The sequence below is a fragment of the Sarcophilus harrisii genome, chromosome 6 (genome assembly GCF_902635505.1).
Source record: "Sarcophilus harrisii chromosome 6, mSarHar1.11, whole genome shotgun sequence".
Classification (NCBI taxonomy): domain Eukaryota; kingdom Metazoa; phylum Chordata; class Mammalia; order Dasyuromorphia; family Dasyuridae; genus Sarcophilus; species Sarcophilus harrisii.
This window is the reverse complement of record NC_045431.1, coordinates 246379297-246397143: the sequence shown is the minus strand read 5'-3', so window position 1 is coordinate 246397143 and position 17847 is coordinate 246379297. Positions and strand designations below refer to the sequence as shown.

At 34.6% G+C, this 17847-nt stretch overlaps 1 protein-coding gene and 1 long non-coding RNA gene across 2 annotated transcripts in view; both read left to right on the top strand.

The window, feature by feature from the left end:
* Positions 1 to 492: 492 nt before the first annotated feature.
* On the top strand, positions 493 to 1822 carry LOC105751020. Its single transcript, XR_001121344.2, has 3 exons — positions 493 to 695; positions 1298 to 1411; positions 1508 to 1822. It is a non-coding gene; the product is annotated as an uncharacterized LOC105751020 (long non-coding RNA).
* A 5679-nt stretch (positions 1823 to 7501) lies between these two features.
* Positions 7502 to 17847, top strand: part of LOC100932913 (olfactory receptor 14I1-like) — a 110587-nt gene continuing 100241 nt past the window's right edge. The window contains exon 1 of the mRNA XM_031944274.1: positions 7502 to 7615. The gene's annotated coding sequence lies outside the window, so the exon portion shown is untranslated. The remainder of the gene's footprint in view (positions 7616 to 17847) is intronic.

Genomic DNA, 17847 nt, shown 5'->3' with positions numbered 1-17847 from the left:
ATTTCTTTTTTTTTTATTATAGCTTTTTATTTACAAGATATATGCATGGGTAATTTTTCAGATTTGACCCTTGCAAAACCTTCTGTGCCAACTTTTCCCCTCCTTCCCCCCTTCCCCTAGATGGTAGATAGACCAATACATGTTAACTATGTTAAAGTATATGTTAAACACAATATATGTATACATATCCACACAGTTATTTTGCTGCACAAGAAAAATTGGACTTAGAAATAAGTATACATAGATTTCTTTAAAAAATAATAAAAAACAAAACAGTGGCTGAGCTGGCCACTAAGTTTCCTAAACAATCTTTTCCTCTTTTTTGATTGTTGGACTATAATCAAAACTTAAAAAAAAATAATAGATACTAGAAGAAAAGATTTCTTGCAATAAAAGTTAAAGATTTATTACTTCTTATGTTGTTTAAGTAACAATCCATTTTGCTGAGAAACTTTCCTTGCTGTCTGTCATCTCATCTATAAATTCTTTAAAGCAGAGGAAACCACAATGAGATGGTAAATATGTTAGGGGAAGCAGACAAAGTGTGAGGAGGGAGACTTGAAGCCCATGAGACCCTGGGAGAACTGATTGAGAGTTCAGATAAGTACCCATAGTGATCCCCACAACAGTTCTAGCAAAGACTGGATTTTAGGGAAGATGAGAGTGGGAAGAAGTCCGTTTTCTCTCTGCTTGGGGTAAGTTCTCTTGGGGAGCACTCTGGGAGGAGGGATATTCATTTTTTGGTTTGAGGGAATCCTTCAGTCACTTCCCCCTTTTGGGATTACAGGACAGAGCAGCTTTAATTACAAGAGCATAAATGAGAATCAAGGATATTTTTGTCAGTGTGTACAAACATTGGAGCATTACAGCTTTTTCAGAAAGCTCTTTCCTGAGATCTGAAGGGAACTGCCACACAGTGAATACAGTGGTGGTGCTGATTGGTAAGCGAACAGTGGACAGTCCCTGGTCATTCACCAATATATTTACCTCAGTGGCAGCTAGAAGGACTCTCCAATTCTCTTCTGGATATTGGGGATGAGGAATGGACTGGTGCTCTCTTGGGCCTTCTGCTCTGAATTTCTCAGATCTCAGGTACAACAAAGCCTCTCGACTTGGAAAATATTTTGGACCAGTGCCCGGATAAGGTAGTTCATTTTGGTGGCAGAATCTCTCCCTTGCTTAGATGACAGTTACTCCTATATTTCATTGTGCAGATGAGATTAAGATTAGAGAAGTGAGAGGTATCTTGGTGGATTGGGCTTGGGAGACACATAGATAAACTATACCTTTGTTCCAGCTCCTCCTGCAGAGTGAATAAGAAGAATAAGTGAATACGAGAAGTTGGGCATCCAGGTCCTCACAATGCCATCTTTCTTGTCCTGTTTAACCAGTGCCAGCCCTCCACAGAAGGGTGAGGTCACTAGAATTTTTCTGTTCCAATACTCTTTACAATTCTATTTTTGCGCCTTTAAGAGACTCATACGTGGGATTTTTATTGGCTTTATAGGTCACTTCATGACTTTCTATGTGCCAGAGAACTTTGCTGTTAAAGTCTGCGCAGGAGGGATGAGGATTCAGAGCGCAGTTGTTAACACAACTGCATTTCTAGGAAGTCACCTGGACAGTTTCATAAAGAAAACTTGCTTCCCTTTCCCTTTTTAAATTTTTTAAATGTTAAAAATTGTTTTTAAAATTTTTATTAAAGCTTTTTATTTGCAAAACATATGCATGGATAATTTTTCAACATTGACCCTTACAAAACCTTATCTTCCAAAATTTTCTACCCTTTCTGACTATTTTTAATAAAAGAGCAAATCAACTACATTTTCCTTGGAATTCTTTATTAATAGGTACTTTCTGCATTAGTGACAGGCTCCTCATGTTCCCCTTTCCAACACCCACAACAGTCTTCTATGTAATCTATATTAGAGTACTATATCTAGTCCTCTAACAAGCTCAGTGTTTCCTTACAACAATATCAGCAAATTGTCAGTGAATCTGATTTTTCTTTGGCTAGCCTCTAAGTGTAGCCTGCCTCAATCATCTGTGAATACGGGGAGGCAAGATCTGTGGAAGATTAAAAAAAAAGAGAGAGCAGCAAGAGATGGAAGTAGTAACACAAAATTGGATTCCCAGGTATCCTCCGTGACTGAGGATTCTTAACTTTTGGAAGTTTCTGCTACTTTCACCTGTGGATATACTGTGATTCCACCCCCAGGAGCCTGAGTTCCATCATCTTTGTTCTTGAACCTCTGTGATTGCTGCTCTAAGCACCTTGGCCCTTGAAGTGAATCTCTCTAGTTACATGTACTGCTGAAATTATAGAGCAGAGTAAATACATATATAACAAGAAATGTAGGATTGACCACCAACAATCTCTTATGAGTCTCCACTCAGTCTGGTCCTTGATGTGTTTATTCACATTTTATTGTCAAATCTTGACATGTCAGGGACATTCCAAAATTTTTTTTATTAGCTAATAAAATGGCAACTCCCCCCTCCATTAATCAGTTTTTTCAAGCCCTTATTTTATTCCATTCAATATTACTTATTAAGTCAACAGAAAACTTCTTTCCCTATAGTGATGTAAACTTAAGGGGGGGAGAGGAGAAAGAGATACTAATTGATGGGAAAAAGGTCTGAAAAAGACAGTGGGAAGCAAAAAGCATATTAGTCACTCCTTCTGGAGTTGTGGAGGCAGAGAGAAGTGGTAGGGAGCAGAGCAACCAGCCTTAGAGAAGAGGACCAAGAGAGATCGTCTTCAAGAGAAAGCCAGGATTCAGGGAATGCTAGCAGATGGAAGTAGTGGGGGAAAAAGAACTCTTAAATGAAGGGGATTTGGTGAACAGAGAATTCTAGGAGTCACAGTGAGAAGAGAGGGGAGAAAAAGATTAGAACTCTGGATGGAGAGAATTGAGCTGGGAAGGGATGGGAGTGTGTGGGCATGTATCAGGGAAAGGTTTTCTTTTTGCTTTGAATTACAGGTGTGAGAGAGTGACAGAGAACAGGAATTTGTAAGGGGACTTCCAATTATGGAGATGATAAAAGCATTAAAATTCCAAGATCAGATGAAAAGGGTGTGGAACAAGTGAGTCTGAAGATTTCAACTTTGAGGAGAAATTTACTTTCTCCCCCAGCAATTGTTTATAGTGGCAAAGCAAGGGGGTGGATGATTTGTTTGATAGGAAACCTATGAATTGCTAAAAACCTTCAATATAGATTACCTTAATCATTTCTGTGCAGCTAGTGAGATCAATAGAGAAGCAAGACCTAGTTCTTGGCTTTATAGAGTTTTGTATTTTTGTAGAGAGAAGGGCCCAGTCCTTTCCATCTTGGCATTTGCTCCCCCCTCCCTTTGCCCCATTCATCCTGACCTTGGGCAGTCTGCTACTGTCTGATTACCTCTTATTTTGGGGAATGAGTATCCAAAGAGGGGCAGTCCGCCTAAGCAAGAGGGCAGGCTTTTGCAGGAGAGTGAACTGGATCCTGGGAGATGGCATCCTAAGACCAAGCAAAGGTGGGTGGGAGACTTTCCAGATCTCTGGCTTAGCTACCATTTGGTTTGAAAACTCTAATTAAATACCAGTATCTCTAAGCTAACACAGTTATGCACAGAAGTACTTTTGTCCTTCACATTAATTCCATGTCTGGTGATTTCTTTTTTCTTTTAGCTCAAATTTACCAGATACTACCCCTCTGATTATACTGGATGTTATGAGTACATGAGATCTCAGGCTCTCATTTCCATTTCTGGTTCTTTGATTTAGCTTAGAGTATCCCCACTGCTTTCCACTGCGTGACAGGGGAAGGGGAAATCCAAGTGGGTACCAAGAGAATGTTCCCTGCATTTTCTTTTTCTCACCCTCAGTTTAGAGACATAACAGTGACTTAAGATCATTCCCATTTCTTCCCAAGTGAGGCTTTTTGTTGGAATTATTGTCCAAATTCACAGGAAGTGGAAGGCAGCTGAATGGCACAGTTGATAGTGTTGGGGCTGGAGCCAAGATGCTAAGTAGCTGTGTGATGTTGGACAAATCACTTAACCCTGTTTGCCTCAGTTGCCTCATATGTAAAATGAGCCGGAGAAAGAAACGGCAAACCAGTTCAGTCTCTTGGCCAAGAAACCCCCCAAATGGAGTCTCGAAGAGTTTCATATGACTGAAATGATTCGGTAGCAAAAATAACAGGTGTAGGACCTTGCCTGCTATGAGGCAGTGGGCTGATCTGCCAAAGGATTCGGGAATGTGAAGGATGAAGAAAACAGGATATAGGAGTTCAAGAACTCGTATGTTCTTCCTTCTGTCTCTAGTTCATCATTAAACAGAACTACAAAGGGCTGGGTAGGTGGTAGTTTTTCTCCGAAATCCGAAAAAGAGGAAGGAGTTTACTATTCATTTCCTGCCCCTTGAAAGAGGAAGGAAAAAGAGGGAGGGATCCTCTGGCTAAAGCAGCAAAAAATCTTGGGCTAAGAAATGAGGTGTTTTGCTATTTATATTTTTGTTTTCCTAATCAGTCGTTCTTAGAATTGGCTGTGTGGTCAAACATGGATGATGGACTCAAGTTACTCCTAGATTCTGATAGATTTTAAGGTCGTCCAAATGTCCCTTCCCCAGACATAAAGCATACCAGACTTGGTCATTTTTATAAATCCCTAGCCCTGAGATCCATCTATGATAGAAACACTTAGAATGGTCTGTTTAGTGAATATCGGTGATTTCAAAAGTAAGGCATATGTCTAGAATAGCTCTGCCTCCTTTTTTTCAAGGAAAGGGTTGTCATTTCTCATACTCAGTCAAACCCACTACAAAAAGGGCTGCTACAAATGTTTCTGCACATGTGGATCCTTTTCATTTTTTATGATCTCTGAGATACAGACCCAGTAGAAACACTGCTGGGTCAAAGAATATGCATAGTTTGAGAGCTCTTTGGGAATACAAACAGTCAGTTTTCACAGAAAGCAAAGCTATCAATAATCACATGAAAATTGTTCTGTATGATTATTGATTGGAGAAAAAAATTAAAATAACTCTGAGGTACCACCTCAGACCTTTCAGTTATCAGCTAACATGATAGAAAAAGATAAAAACAAAAGCCCAGGGGGTTTGGAAAACCAGACACTGCAAGGTCCATGGAGCAATGGATTGGTCCAACCATTCTGGAGAACAATTAGGAATAAAATTCAAAGTAGTATCAAACTGTGCTAACTGTATGACCCAGTAATACACTGCTACATCTATATCTCAAAGAAATCAAAGAAAAAGGAAGAGGCAAATATATATATATATATATATATATATATATATATTTACATTTCTATCTATCTACAAAAAATAGAAGCTTTTTGGAAATTAAGGGGATGCCCACCAAATAGAAAATGGCTGAACAAGTAGTACTGTATAATTGTAATAGGATACCATTGTTCTACAATAAATAATGAAGGAGATGATTTAAGGAAAACATGGAAGGACTTACTTGATAAGTTGATGTAAAATGAGCAGCCAAGTCTTTCACGATTGTTCATAATTAGAATATTCCAATGGACGATTGTTCATAATTAGAATATTCCAATGGACTCATGATGAAAAGTGCTATTCACTCCCAGAAAAAGACTGATGAATTCTGAGTGCAGATTGGTACATATTTTAAATAAGTTTTATGTTATATTTATATTATGTGTATTAAATATATATTATTTTTCCTAGCTTTTTTATTTTTGTAACATGGATAATGTGGAAATATATTTTCAATTATTTCATAAATATAATGGGTATCTTTTTTTGTATTAATTAGTGAATAGGGGCTAGAGAGAAGGAGAGAATTTGCAACTAAAAATAAAAATGTGAAAGAATGAAAATGAGAAAATATGAAAAGATAAAATAAAATTATAAAACTAAAAAAGTTAACTCATTCATCTCGGGAAACCAATTAGTGATGCTTAAAACAGTAGTTGTCTTTTGATCTTTTATCAAAATGTAAATGGATATATTTATAGTATCCTAGATTGAGAGCTAGGAAGAATTTTACAGGACAGTAACATCAAACATTTGATCCTACAAATTAGAAAACTATGGTCTGAAGAAGGTAAATATTATAGATATTAAACAGAAGAAAATTAAATTATTTCTAATAAATACATATTTCAGAAAGGCTAGAGAGATTTACATGAACTGATGCTGAGTAAAATGAGAAGATCCAGGAGATCATTGTACATATTATACATTGTACATTGTATAATGTATATTATACATTGTAAAATATTCTACCATGATCAATTCTGATGGATGTGGCTCTTTTCAACAATGAGGTGATTCAGGTCAATTCCAATAGACTTGTGATGGAGAAAGCCATCTACACCTTGGGAGAAGACTGTGGGGACTGCATGTGGATCACAGCATAGTATTTTCATCTTTTTTGTTTATTTGCTTGTTTTTTCTTTCTCATTTTTTCCTTTTGATCTATTTTTTCTTGTGCAGCATGATGAATATGGAAATAAGTTTAGAAGAATTGCACCTTTAACTTATATTGGATTACTTGCTATGTAGGGGAGAGGAGAGGTGGAGAGAGATGGAGAAAAATTGGAACACAAGTTTTTGCAAGGGTGAATATTGACTATCTTTGCATATATTTTGAAAAATAAAAAAGGTATTATCATAAAAAATTTAAAAAAGATGACCCCTATATTCTCTAAAGCCAGTTTTGAGTATTTCTATGGCGCCTATGAGAATGATCCAGTCTGGTATATAATATGGAAAGAAAGGGATATCTAAAGAGTTCCAGTTTTGGTTGCACAGGCAATGCTATAAGAATGACTGATGAGGAACACAAATGTCTAGGCCAGATTTTCGGTCACTATTGACCCAAGATCCTCTCTTTGTCCTTCCCCTTTCAAGTGGTAAGAAAAGGGTAATGGGTTCCTTCCTCTTTCTTTTAAGGGAAAGAACTGCCATTTACCTGCATCTTTGTGGTCCTGTGGTTTTATTCTCTGTTTCAAAGAAAAGGGAATCTGTGATGATGAACTGGGAGCAGAAAGGGAACATTTCAATGCTTGATCGCTTATATCCTGCTTTCTTCATTCTTTCTTTCATTGAATCATAGGTTAGAAGTCTCTTACCCTATGATCCTATGATGTTATGACCATGTATACACTATTTTGTCCCCTACCTCAATGCTTTTGTGCATATTTTCCCTTTATTCCTAGAAAACTTGGCAACATAGCAGCTGGTTCTAGAGGGACACCATTGAATAAGCTCTTGCCTGTGATTTTGTTAGTTTTCCTCTTTTGGATCTCTTTGTTCTTAATTACAGTTGAACAAGTATTATAAAAGTGGAAGTATCTGGTTGATAGGGAGTCTTGTTACTTTGAAGACTAAGGTTTACCATTGACAGCCAGAGGTGAATGGATGTCAGGGAAACTGCTGATCATAATGGTGGTGATGTCTCTTGTAAGCATTATATTATTTTGAAGTAGATGGTCACTTTTCAAGTAGAGGACTAGCCCAAATCTGCTTGCTTTACCATCAGCATTGTTTGGATAATGCAGAACAGAGGTGAAATGTAAAATGCTTGCTATTCATTAAATGATATAGATCTAATAGTGGGATTGCTGGGTCAAAGGGTATGTATACATAATCATCATCCTTTTAGGTATAGTTCCAAATTGTTCTGTAAAATGATTGGACTAATTCAAAACTTTATTGATAATGCATTGTGTCTTTACTTATCCATATCCCCTCCAACATTTATCATTTATTTCTTCAGTCACATTAGTAAATCTGACAGGTGTGACATGGTACCTTAAAATTTTAATTTGCATTTCTCTAATCAATAATAATTTAGAGTAATTTTTCATGATAGATTTGGTTTCTTCTTTTGGAAAACTACCTCTGAATATCTTTTGACCACATATCATTTGGGGAATAGAAAAAATATATAAAAATATATAAAATATTTTATATTCTTTAAAAAATATCTTATAAAAATAAGGTAAGTTTGTATCTGTTCCTTATATATCGAATGCTTTTCTTCTATTGAATATCTACATTTTATCATTGATAATTAGGCTGCAGGGTGTCATTTTGGGTTGAATCTTGAGTTCCCTTTACTTTTGGAAATGTATTACTCCATACTTTTCTGCTGATTCTGGTAGGTTTTCCATTATTCAGATTTCTTTTATTTTTATATTTGAAGTGGTTTCTTGTATGTGAGATTTGTCAATAATTGGGTTAATTTAACCACTATATATCTCAGATTTTTGGGGTGGGGTGGGGAGAGATTTGTATTCTTGTACTTTTTTTTCTGGAGGCAATCTGTGGATTATTTCAGTTGTTATTTTTCTTTCTATATCCAAAAATTCTGGGAAGTTTACAGTTTTGAGCAGTTTTTTTGTATTTTTTCTTGCATAACCCTTGTAAGGGTTTTTTTTTTTGGGGGGGGGACATCTTTTAGGAGGCTTAATATCGTTAGGTCATCTCTGTGAATTTTCATGATCAAAGTATTTTGTTTGTATAGATCATTCATGATTTTTATTTATATTTACTACATTTTGAATCTCTCAAATTGTTCTCCACTCCAGTTAGTATACCTATATTCCCAGTCAATTGTTCTATTTTTTATCTTGTTGGAGAGACTCAATACTGTGGATTTAAGTTCTTCTTATTTTTTTCCTGCTGAGTAGGCCACAAATCCTACCATTTATTCCTTTTTAAAATTCCTTTAAGATTCTAATTTCTCTCTTCAGCCATTTGTAAATATCCTATTCTGGTTTCCTATTCTCTTGAGAATTCACAGGGCTCAATAAAAACATACTTTGCTGGATTATTGGTCTTTTCAGTTCTTTAGCTCTCTGGCTGATCCTTATATCTACAGGCAGAGGGCACTCTTGTCTTTCTATATTGCTTCTTTCTTCAAAAGCAAATTGTGAGAATTGAGGTTTGTTGTTTTTTGTCCAAAATTTTAGGGTGAAGGGAGGAGCAGAAGGAGGAACAGAAACCACAGCAGTAGCCATAAAATGGCTAAGTAAATCCCTGAAATAACTAGGCATGTGGATTGAATTGCATACCCTGACAGGTTGAATGTTGGGTGATCCCATTAGGGATTAATTTTCTCTATCTTTTTATTCATAAAATATTATCTTTTTAGACTTTCTATTGACATAGCATGTGATATCAGTAGTACTAACCAGGTTAATCAGGATTGTCTGTATGGAAAGGAAAGGAAAATTGAGTCAATTCGTTGGAATGGAGTCCCAACTCCATCTCCCTTAGAACCTTATATTCCCAAGCTATTGTGGAAAGAATTCAGTTGAATTCTGAATCAGAGAGCTTACTTCAAATCTTTTCTTTCAGACTTCTTACCCCTTTGAGCTTTGTTTATTTATTCATCCATCTATTTATCTATCTATCTATCCATCTACTTTATCTATCTATCTACTATCCATCTACTTTATCTATCTATCTATCTATCTATCATCTCTCTATCTCTCTATCTCTCTACCTATCTATCTACTTTATCTATCTATCTATCTATCTATCTATCTCTGCGGAAGCAATTAGGGATTAAGTGACTTGCCCAGGGTCACACAGCTGTGAAGTGTTAAGTGTCTGAGATCAGATTTGAACTAAAACCATCCTGACTTCAAGGCTGGTATTCTATCCATTGCATCACTTAGCTTCCCCCTTCCTTTGAGCTTTAGAAAAAAAATTCATTTTAGAAAATGACAGAATTAGATTAGATCAGAAGTGTCAAATTTGTGTCCCACAATATTCTTGAGTGTGGCCCACACCAGATTAAAAATAGAATCATTTAACAAAATAAATAAAAATACAATAAAATGAGATAATATTAACATTATTTTCTAAGTTAATATGTGGTCTGCAAGAGTACTTATGTCTTACTTAGTGATTCTTATTTCTATGTGAGTTTGATACCATTGAATTAGTACATCTCTAAAGTTCTTGTCAGTTTTAATTTTCTAAAAATCCTCTTGCCATATTCCTCCATTGCAATATAATCTAATAAAATTGGGGAGAAGCAGTCATATTAAGTATTTTGGAAGTAGGGAGGGGGAAGAATTTTCAAGTGTGAAACAGGATGTCACTCAATTCCCATGATTAGCAATTCTAGGCAATTCTGCTAAAATCTGATAGTAACAAGATTTGATACAATCTAGTACAACTCCTAAATTTGGCCTTCTAATACTAGTTCATGTAGTGAAACCCAGTTCAAGCCTCATGTTTCTGACCCTATTAGCAACAGAGCTTTGTGAAGAACATTAAATTAGGAAATTAAATTAAAAATCAAATCAAAATCTACCTACCACATTAAATTAGGAAATTAAATTAGGAACTCAAAATTCACCAGAAACTTCAGAGAATTTCAGTTTTTATGTATCATTTGATGTTTATTTTTTTTAACCTTAAGCATGTGCCTAACATAGAAATCCAAAAAAAATTCATGATGATCTGACTTGTAAAATGACCCTTTCTATTTTTTTAAAAAATTATCAGACATTTAAAAATAGGAAAATAATTTCATTTTCTTTTTTATAATTGTCAATGCAATTTTATATATACAATTTTTAATCCAAATTTGAGAACTCAACATACCCAAAGTCTGAATTTCCCACTAAATATATTTGAAAGCTAATACTATAACCAGATTCAGAATTAATCAGGAGAGAAAATTTCCTGATGAAAAAGGATAAGCACCATGGGGAAACGAAGTCAAGAGAATTCTACCTTAAATCATGCTCAAGCTTGTTTCTTCAACTTTTCCCTGGGACAACCATTCACCTTCAGCAGTTCTCAGACTGTAGGGCATGTCAAAAAGGGGGGGGGAAGGAGCTATTTATCTAATAGCATTTCTGATACAATGGTTTCTCAAATTTCACAATATTAGAAAAAAATAGAAACACAATAACAACATACACAATATCTTGTATCTAAAACATGAAACAAAACTTATTACCAGTCAGATGACATCAGTTCAGCCTAACGCATTTCCAAATTATCTTATATAGAAAATAATTTATTTGAGCACCTTTGTCATTTTATATGAACCACATCTAAAACATGATATGGAGTTATGAAATAAGGAACAATTATATCTGATTAAAGAAATAATAATAGTATTTATGTAGTGCTTACCATATGTCTGGCATTGTGTTGAGCACTTCATAATCATTATAGCGTTAGATATTTTCAACAACCCTGGGAGGTGGGTGCACATACTAATAAAAGTCATACAACTTGCCAATATGATTATTGTGACTTGTGACACTCCTGTCCAATTTAAGATCTTTAGGATCTTTTTGGAAAACACCTACCCCAACAATTTGGGGGTTTACCTTGGCTCAGAAGAATTTTTTTATTTTTATTTTTTTAATAGCCTTTTATTTACAGGTTATATGTATGGGTAACTTTACAGCACTGACAATTGCCAAACCTCTTGTTCCAATTTTTCCCCTCCTTTCCCCCATCCCCTCCCCCAGATGGCAGGATAATCAGTAGATGTTAAAAGATATTAAAATATAAATTAGATACGCAATACGTATACATGACCAAACCGTTAAGCTCAGAAGAATTTAAAATCGAGGGGTAGCCATAGCTTTCCTAATTCCCCTTACTGCCAGTGTCTTCCTTCCCAAATTAATTTGTAGTTAACTATATTTATTTGTATTTTATACACCTACATATTATATTAAAATATGTATTTATTTCTATTACCTCCACTAATATATGTTTCTTATGAAGAAAGATTATTTTACTCATATCAATATTCTCACTACAAGTGTCTGACTCATAGTAGTCACTTAATAAGTGTCTGTTTGATGGAAACTGAGGCTCACATAGAGCATGTAACATATTTAATGTCACCCAAATAGTTCAGAATGCAACTTGGATTTAAATCTGTCACCCTACAAATCCAGGTTCTTAATACTATACAACACAATTATTTATCATGTCCACATCTTATACATCACTTTTCCTCAGGTACATATTACAAGAACTAAACACAGTAAATGTATGAGGGAACTGAACTTATACAAAGGGAGATTACTTGTCTAAGGTCAGAGCTAAATTTGAGCAGCAGTTCCAGGGTATTTCCCACTATAACACACAGGAGATGACTTTGGTCTCAGTACTCTAGGAAGTAGTTAAAGGGAATTAGAATGCTTAAAGAGAATGGGCTTCACACATTTTTAAGAATTTTCCTGATTGTTCTTTCAGCTCACTGGCCTAAAGAATAAAATTAAACTTATATTCCTATGCAAGTTTATTTTAAAGTCAGGAAGGATGTGTGTCTTCTCCCATGGAGACACTCTGTTAGGTTTTTCCAGGTCATGTTTACAAGCAATCTTATCATATCTATAGCTATTGTTTTTTCTTTTCTAAAAGCATAACTGAGTAATGGTGTAGATAAGAGATACTGTTAAAAAACTTACGTGTAAGCAAATTCCCAGGCAATTCCCCTGATATGTCATTTTATTTTTGCATATTATAAGCAGAAGTAATTTGAGAAGCAGAAATGTCCCATATTTCTAGACTGGTCTCATTGACCTAAAATTATGCATACTGAAGAAGGATCAGTCTCTTGCTACCATTGTTACTGTCCATCACAGTTAACCTTTTAAGAACTGGAAAGTGCAGTGGATAGTGTGCTGGACAGGATTCAGGAAGATCCAAGTCAAAATCTTACATCAGTCACTCTCTATGTCAGTGGTTCTCAAACTTTTGTTTTCAGTATCTTTATCCTATTAAAAATGATAGAGGATCTCTCCAAAGCGTTTTTGTTTATCTGGATTATATTTATAAACATTTACCATATTGGAAATAAAAACTATTTTTGAATTTGTAGACCCTCTAAAAGGGTTTCAGAGATCCCCAGGATTCTCTAGACCATATTTGGAGAACCACTATGTGATCCAAAGCAAGTCATTATCTTTTGTCTGCTCTAGTTTCCTCAACTATAAAATGGATCAAATAAGGTAACATTCATAAAAAACTTTGCACTGTGCCTGGAGCATATGAGGGGCTTAATAAATTCTTGCTTCCTCCTTTCCAATGTAGCAAGAACTGTGACCAGTTAGAGGCTGGGATTTTGAAGAATTAACCTTTCTTGGAAAGCTCCTGAATGATTGAGGGCAAAGTGAGAAAAGGAAAAGTCCATATCCACAAGGAAGGAAAAAGTTCATTTTGTTTGTTGTATAAATTTCAAAGGAGTCTGGTATAATAGACTAAAGGAAATGGACTGGAGGCCAGAGACCTGCATTGAAGTTCTGGTTCCATTACAATCTTGCTCTGGTTGAGTTATTTTCTTAAACTTTAGTTTTCTACTTCTGTAATAAGACATGCTTCAATTTGAACAGATGTTATAAACATTTTGTATCCCATGAACCCATTTGACAATCTGATGAAATCAATGGACAATTTCTGACAATCTGATGAAATCAATGGACAATTTCAGAAAAATGTTTTGAAATGAATAAAACAAAAATGGATTTCAAAGGGAACCAACTACATTGCAGTAAAGAGATATCTCTTTCCCTTTCAAGTTCATGAACTCCCTGAAATCTATCTACAAATGCTTTAAGGGTCCATGAAGTCAAAGTTAAGAATATTTGAATTAACATAACTAGACTCTCTTCTAGTATTAAAATACTACATTATGTGCTCTCGTTTTCTCTTTTATATTCTGTATTTTGTGCTCTAAATTCCTTTCTAGGTATCATTTATTTTTGTTCTTTCTCCTAGGGATTTAGCTATAATATTCTGTATTTTATTATCTAAATTTTCTTATAGATCTGATATTCTATATTCCAAGATCCTTCTGAGTGTTGACGTTTTATAGAATGTGTCCTTATTTCTGTTTGCTATTTTCTGAACCATTTCAAGTCTGACATATTATATTCTATATTTGATGGTTCCTTTTGGATTGAGTGTTATTATCCTAAAAAAGCAATTTAAAATTATTTATCTAAAACATTCTTTTTTTAATATTTTAAATTCCAGATTCCCTCCCTCCCTTCCACTACTCTCTTATCCATGGAGAAGACAAACAAAATTTCAATTTATATGTGAAATTAAGCAAAACATATTTAGCCAACATTACAAAAAGGGCAAAAAAATTAAACATAAAAATGATACTTCAATTTGCAGTCAGAGTTCATCTCTCTGGAGGTAGATAGCATTTTTTCATGATGAGTAGACTGAAATTGTTGTGGATCATTTTGATCAGAGTAGTCAAATCTTTCATAGTTGATCATTATTGCAACATTGCTCATATTGTACACAATGATCTACTTCTCATTTCACTCTGCATTAGTTTATAAAGGTCTTCATGTTTTTTTAAATAGCTTTTTATTGACAGAACATATGCATGAGTAATTTTTCGACAATGTCGCTTGTAATCACTTCTGTTTCAACTTTCCTTCCCTCACCCTCCTCCCCTAGATGGCAGAAAGTCTCATACATGTTAAACATGTTAAAATATTTCTTAAATACAACATATGTGTACACATCCATATAGTTATCTTGTTGCATAAGAAAAATCGGATTCAGAAAGGTAAAAATAACCTGGGAAGAAAAACAAAAATGCAAGTAGTCCACTTTCATTTCCCAGTGTTCTTTTTCTGGGTGTAGCTGGTTCTGTCCATCATTGATCAATTAGAACTGAATTGGATCTTCTCATTGTCGAAGATATCCACTTCCATCAGAATATAGCTTCATAATATAGTATTGTTGTTGAAGTGTATAATGATCTTCTGGTCGTGCTCATTTCACTCAGCATCATTTCCTGTCAGTCTCTCCAAGCCTTTCTGTATTCATCCTGCTGGTCATTTCTTACAGAACCGTAATATTCCATAACATTCATATACCACAGTTTACCCAACCATTCTCCAATTGATGGGCATCCATTCATTTTCCAGTTTCTAGCCACTACAAAAAAGGGCTGCCACAAACATTTTGGCACATACAGGTCCCTTTCCTTTCTTTAATATCTCTTTGAGATATAAGCCCAGTAATACATATTTTGTTTTTTTCTTTGAAAACACCTTGTCACTTTTATAGCACAATAGTACTCTATCAGAGTTATATGCCTCAACTTTTTTTTTTAGCCATTTCTCCTATTAATGAGCATTTCATCAATTTCCAATTCTTTGCCACCACAAAAAGGGTTGCTAGAAATATTTTTGCACATATAAGTCCTTTTCCTTTTCCTTTGTTCTCTTTGGGTTTTATACCTAATAGTAGCATTGCTGGTTCCAGGAGTATAGCCCTTTGGACATATTTCCAAATTGGTCTCCAGAATGACTGGACCAATTCATAACTTCACCAAAATGTTTTTATTGTGTACCTGTTTTTCCTTATCATTTTCAGTCTTGGTCATTTCTGATAGATGTGAGGTAATATCTCTGGGTTGTTTTAATTTGCCTTTTTCTAATAAATAGTAACAAGAGTATTTTATGTGACAATAATATTTCTAAACTTTTAATTTCTTTTTTTTTTCTGAAAAATAGCTGTTTATATTCTTTGACAATTTATTAATGAATGAATGGCTCTCATTTAAAAAAAATTAACTCAGTTCCCTATATATTTGAAAATGAGGCCTTTGTCAGAGAAACCTGCTGTAATTTTTTTTGGCATCGTTTCATTGTCTGTGATTTTAGCAAAATGTGATTTCCCTGATTATCTCTTTTAATATTTTTGATTTTTTTTGTTGGTGATCATAATAGCTACCCCTGCCTTTTTTTTTTTACTTCAGTTGAAGCATAGATTCTAACTCATCATTTTTATTTTATACCTCTTTTTTTTTGGTAAGCAACATATTATTGTATTCTGGTTTCTAATCCATTCTGCTTTATATTTCTTTTTTTTTTTTGTGGGTGAGCTCATCCTATTCACATTCACAGTTATGATACTAACTGTACATTTCCTTCCATCCTATTTTCCTTTCTTCATTCTTTTCTTTCTCTTTTTTATTCTCTCCTTCTTCAAAAGTCTATTTTGTTTCTGATCATTATTTTCCTTTCTTAATCTGTCTTCTCTTTTATCATCCCCTCCACTGTATCTCTTATGTTTAATCACATTTCCTTATTGGGTAAGAAATAATTGACATATATTACATATGTAGATATATATAGTATATATGTGTATATATATACACACAGAGATAATTTTGTGTACATATAGGTATACACACATATATCCTTCCCCTTTTAAACCAAATCTAATGAGATTGAACCATCACCTCCTTTCTTCTTCCATTGTAAAAGTTCTTCCTTGTATACTTCTTTTATGTGAGAAAATTTCCCCCATTCTACCACTGCCCTTTTTCTTCTTCCAGGATAATTCCTTTTGCTCTCTCTTTAATTATTTTAGATTACATCAACATAATCAACTCATATCTATGCTCTCTGTCTATGTAGATTTTGCCCAGCTATTCTAACAATGATAAAATTCTTAGGAGTTACACACACCATGTTTCCATACAGGAATATAAATAGTTTAGCCTTATTAAGTGCTTATGATTTCTCTGTCGTGTTTATTTCCTTATGCTTCTCTTTAGTCTTTTATTTGAATTTGAAATTTTCTATTCAGTTCTGGTCTTCTGATCATAAATACTCAAAAATACTCTATTTCATTAAATATCCATCTTCCCATTCAAGGGATTATATTCAATTTTGCTGTGTAGGTTATCCTTGATTGTAATCCTAATTCTTTTGCCTTCTAAGATACATATTTCAAGCTTTCTACTCCTTTAATATGGAAGCTGCTAAATATTTTGCGTTCCTGTGAATCTATGACTCAGTGATATTTGAATTGCTTCTTTCTGGCTGATTGTAATCTTGATCCCTGAGAATTTTGGAATTGGGCTGTAGTATTCTTGGGAATTTTCAACTCTTTCAGGAGATGATTGGTGAATTCTTTCAATATCTATTTTATCTTGGTTCTAAGATACCAGAGCAGTTTCCTTGATAATTTCTATATTCTCTCTCTCTTTCTCATCATAAGTTTTAGGAGTCCAATAATTCTTAAAATATCTCTGCTTATTCTATTTTTAGTTCACTTGTTTTTCAGATGAGGAATTTCACATTTCTTCTATTTGTTCATTCTTTTGACTTTGTTTCCTAGTTTCTTCAACTTGTCTAGTTATAATTTTTAAAGAATTATTTTTTTTCAGTGAGCTTTTGTGCCTCTTTTTCCATTTGGCTGATTCCGCTTTTTAAGGAATTTTTTGGCTTTTCTTTTGTGTGGCAATTGGGGTTAAGTAACTTCCCCAGGGTCACACAGCTAGGAAGTGATGTGTCTGAGATCAGATTTGAACTCAGATCTTCCTGGCTCCAGGGATATCCAACTGCACCATCTAGCTGCCTCAAGGAGTTTTTTTCCAGTTGTAATGTCCCAGCTAGCTTTCTGGAGGATCTCTGGATGGGCCTTGGTCTTAGCAGGAGAGTCACCATAAGGATGGTCAGGGACAGAGTCTGGAGTCTGGAGTCTGTGAGTCTGTGAATCTGTGAGCCTGAGACCGAGCTCGAGCGCACACTCACTTTTCTCCAGTCCTCTTAGCCCTTAAATACCTTAGTATGAGGTATTTACACACTGAGCATGTACCAATTGTAGAATCATTACATCACTATATCACACTAAGTATATATGGACTAGAGAACCATTATCTTATCAATTACACTGAGTAAACACCCTGCTGTAAATTTCTTTGCTTCAAGTATACTTTTCTCAGAGTTCCCATCTTCTACATCCAGTGAAATTTTATACCTTCTTTGCTTTTTGGTCTATTCTACTTTTTAAGGATTTTTCAGTGAATTTTGTGCCTCTTTTACCATTAATA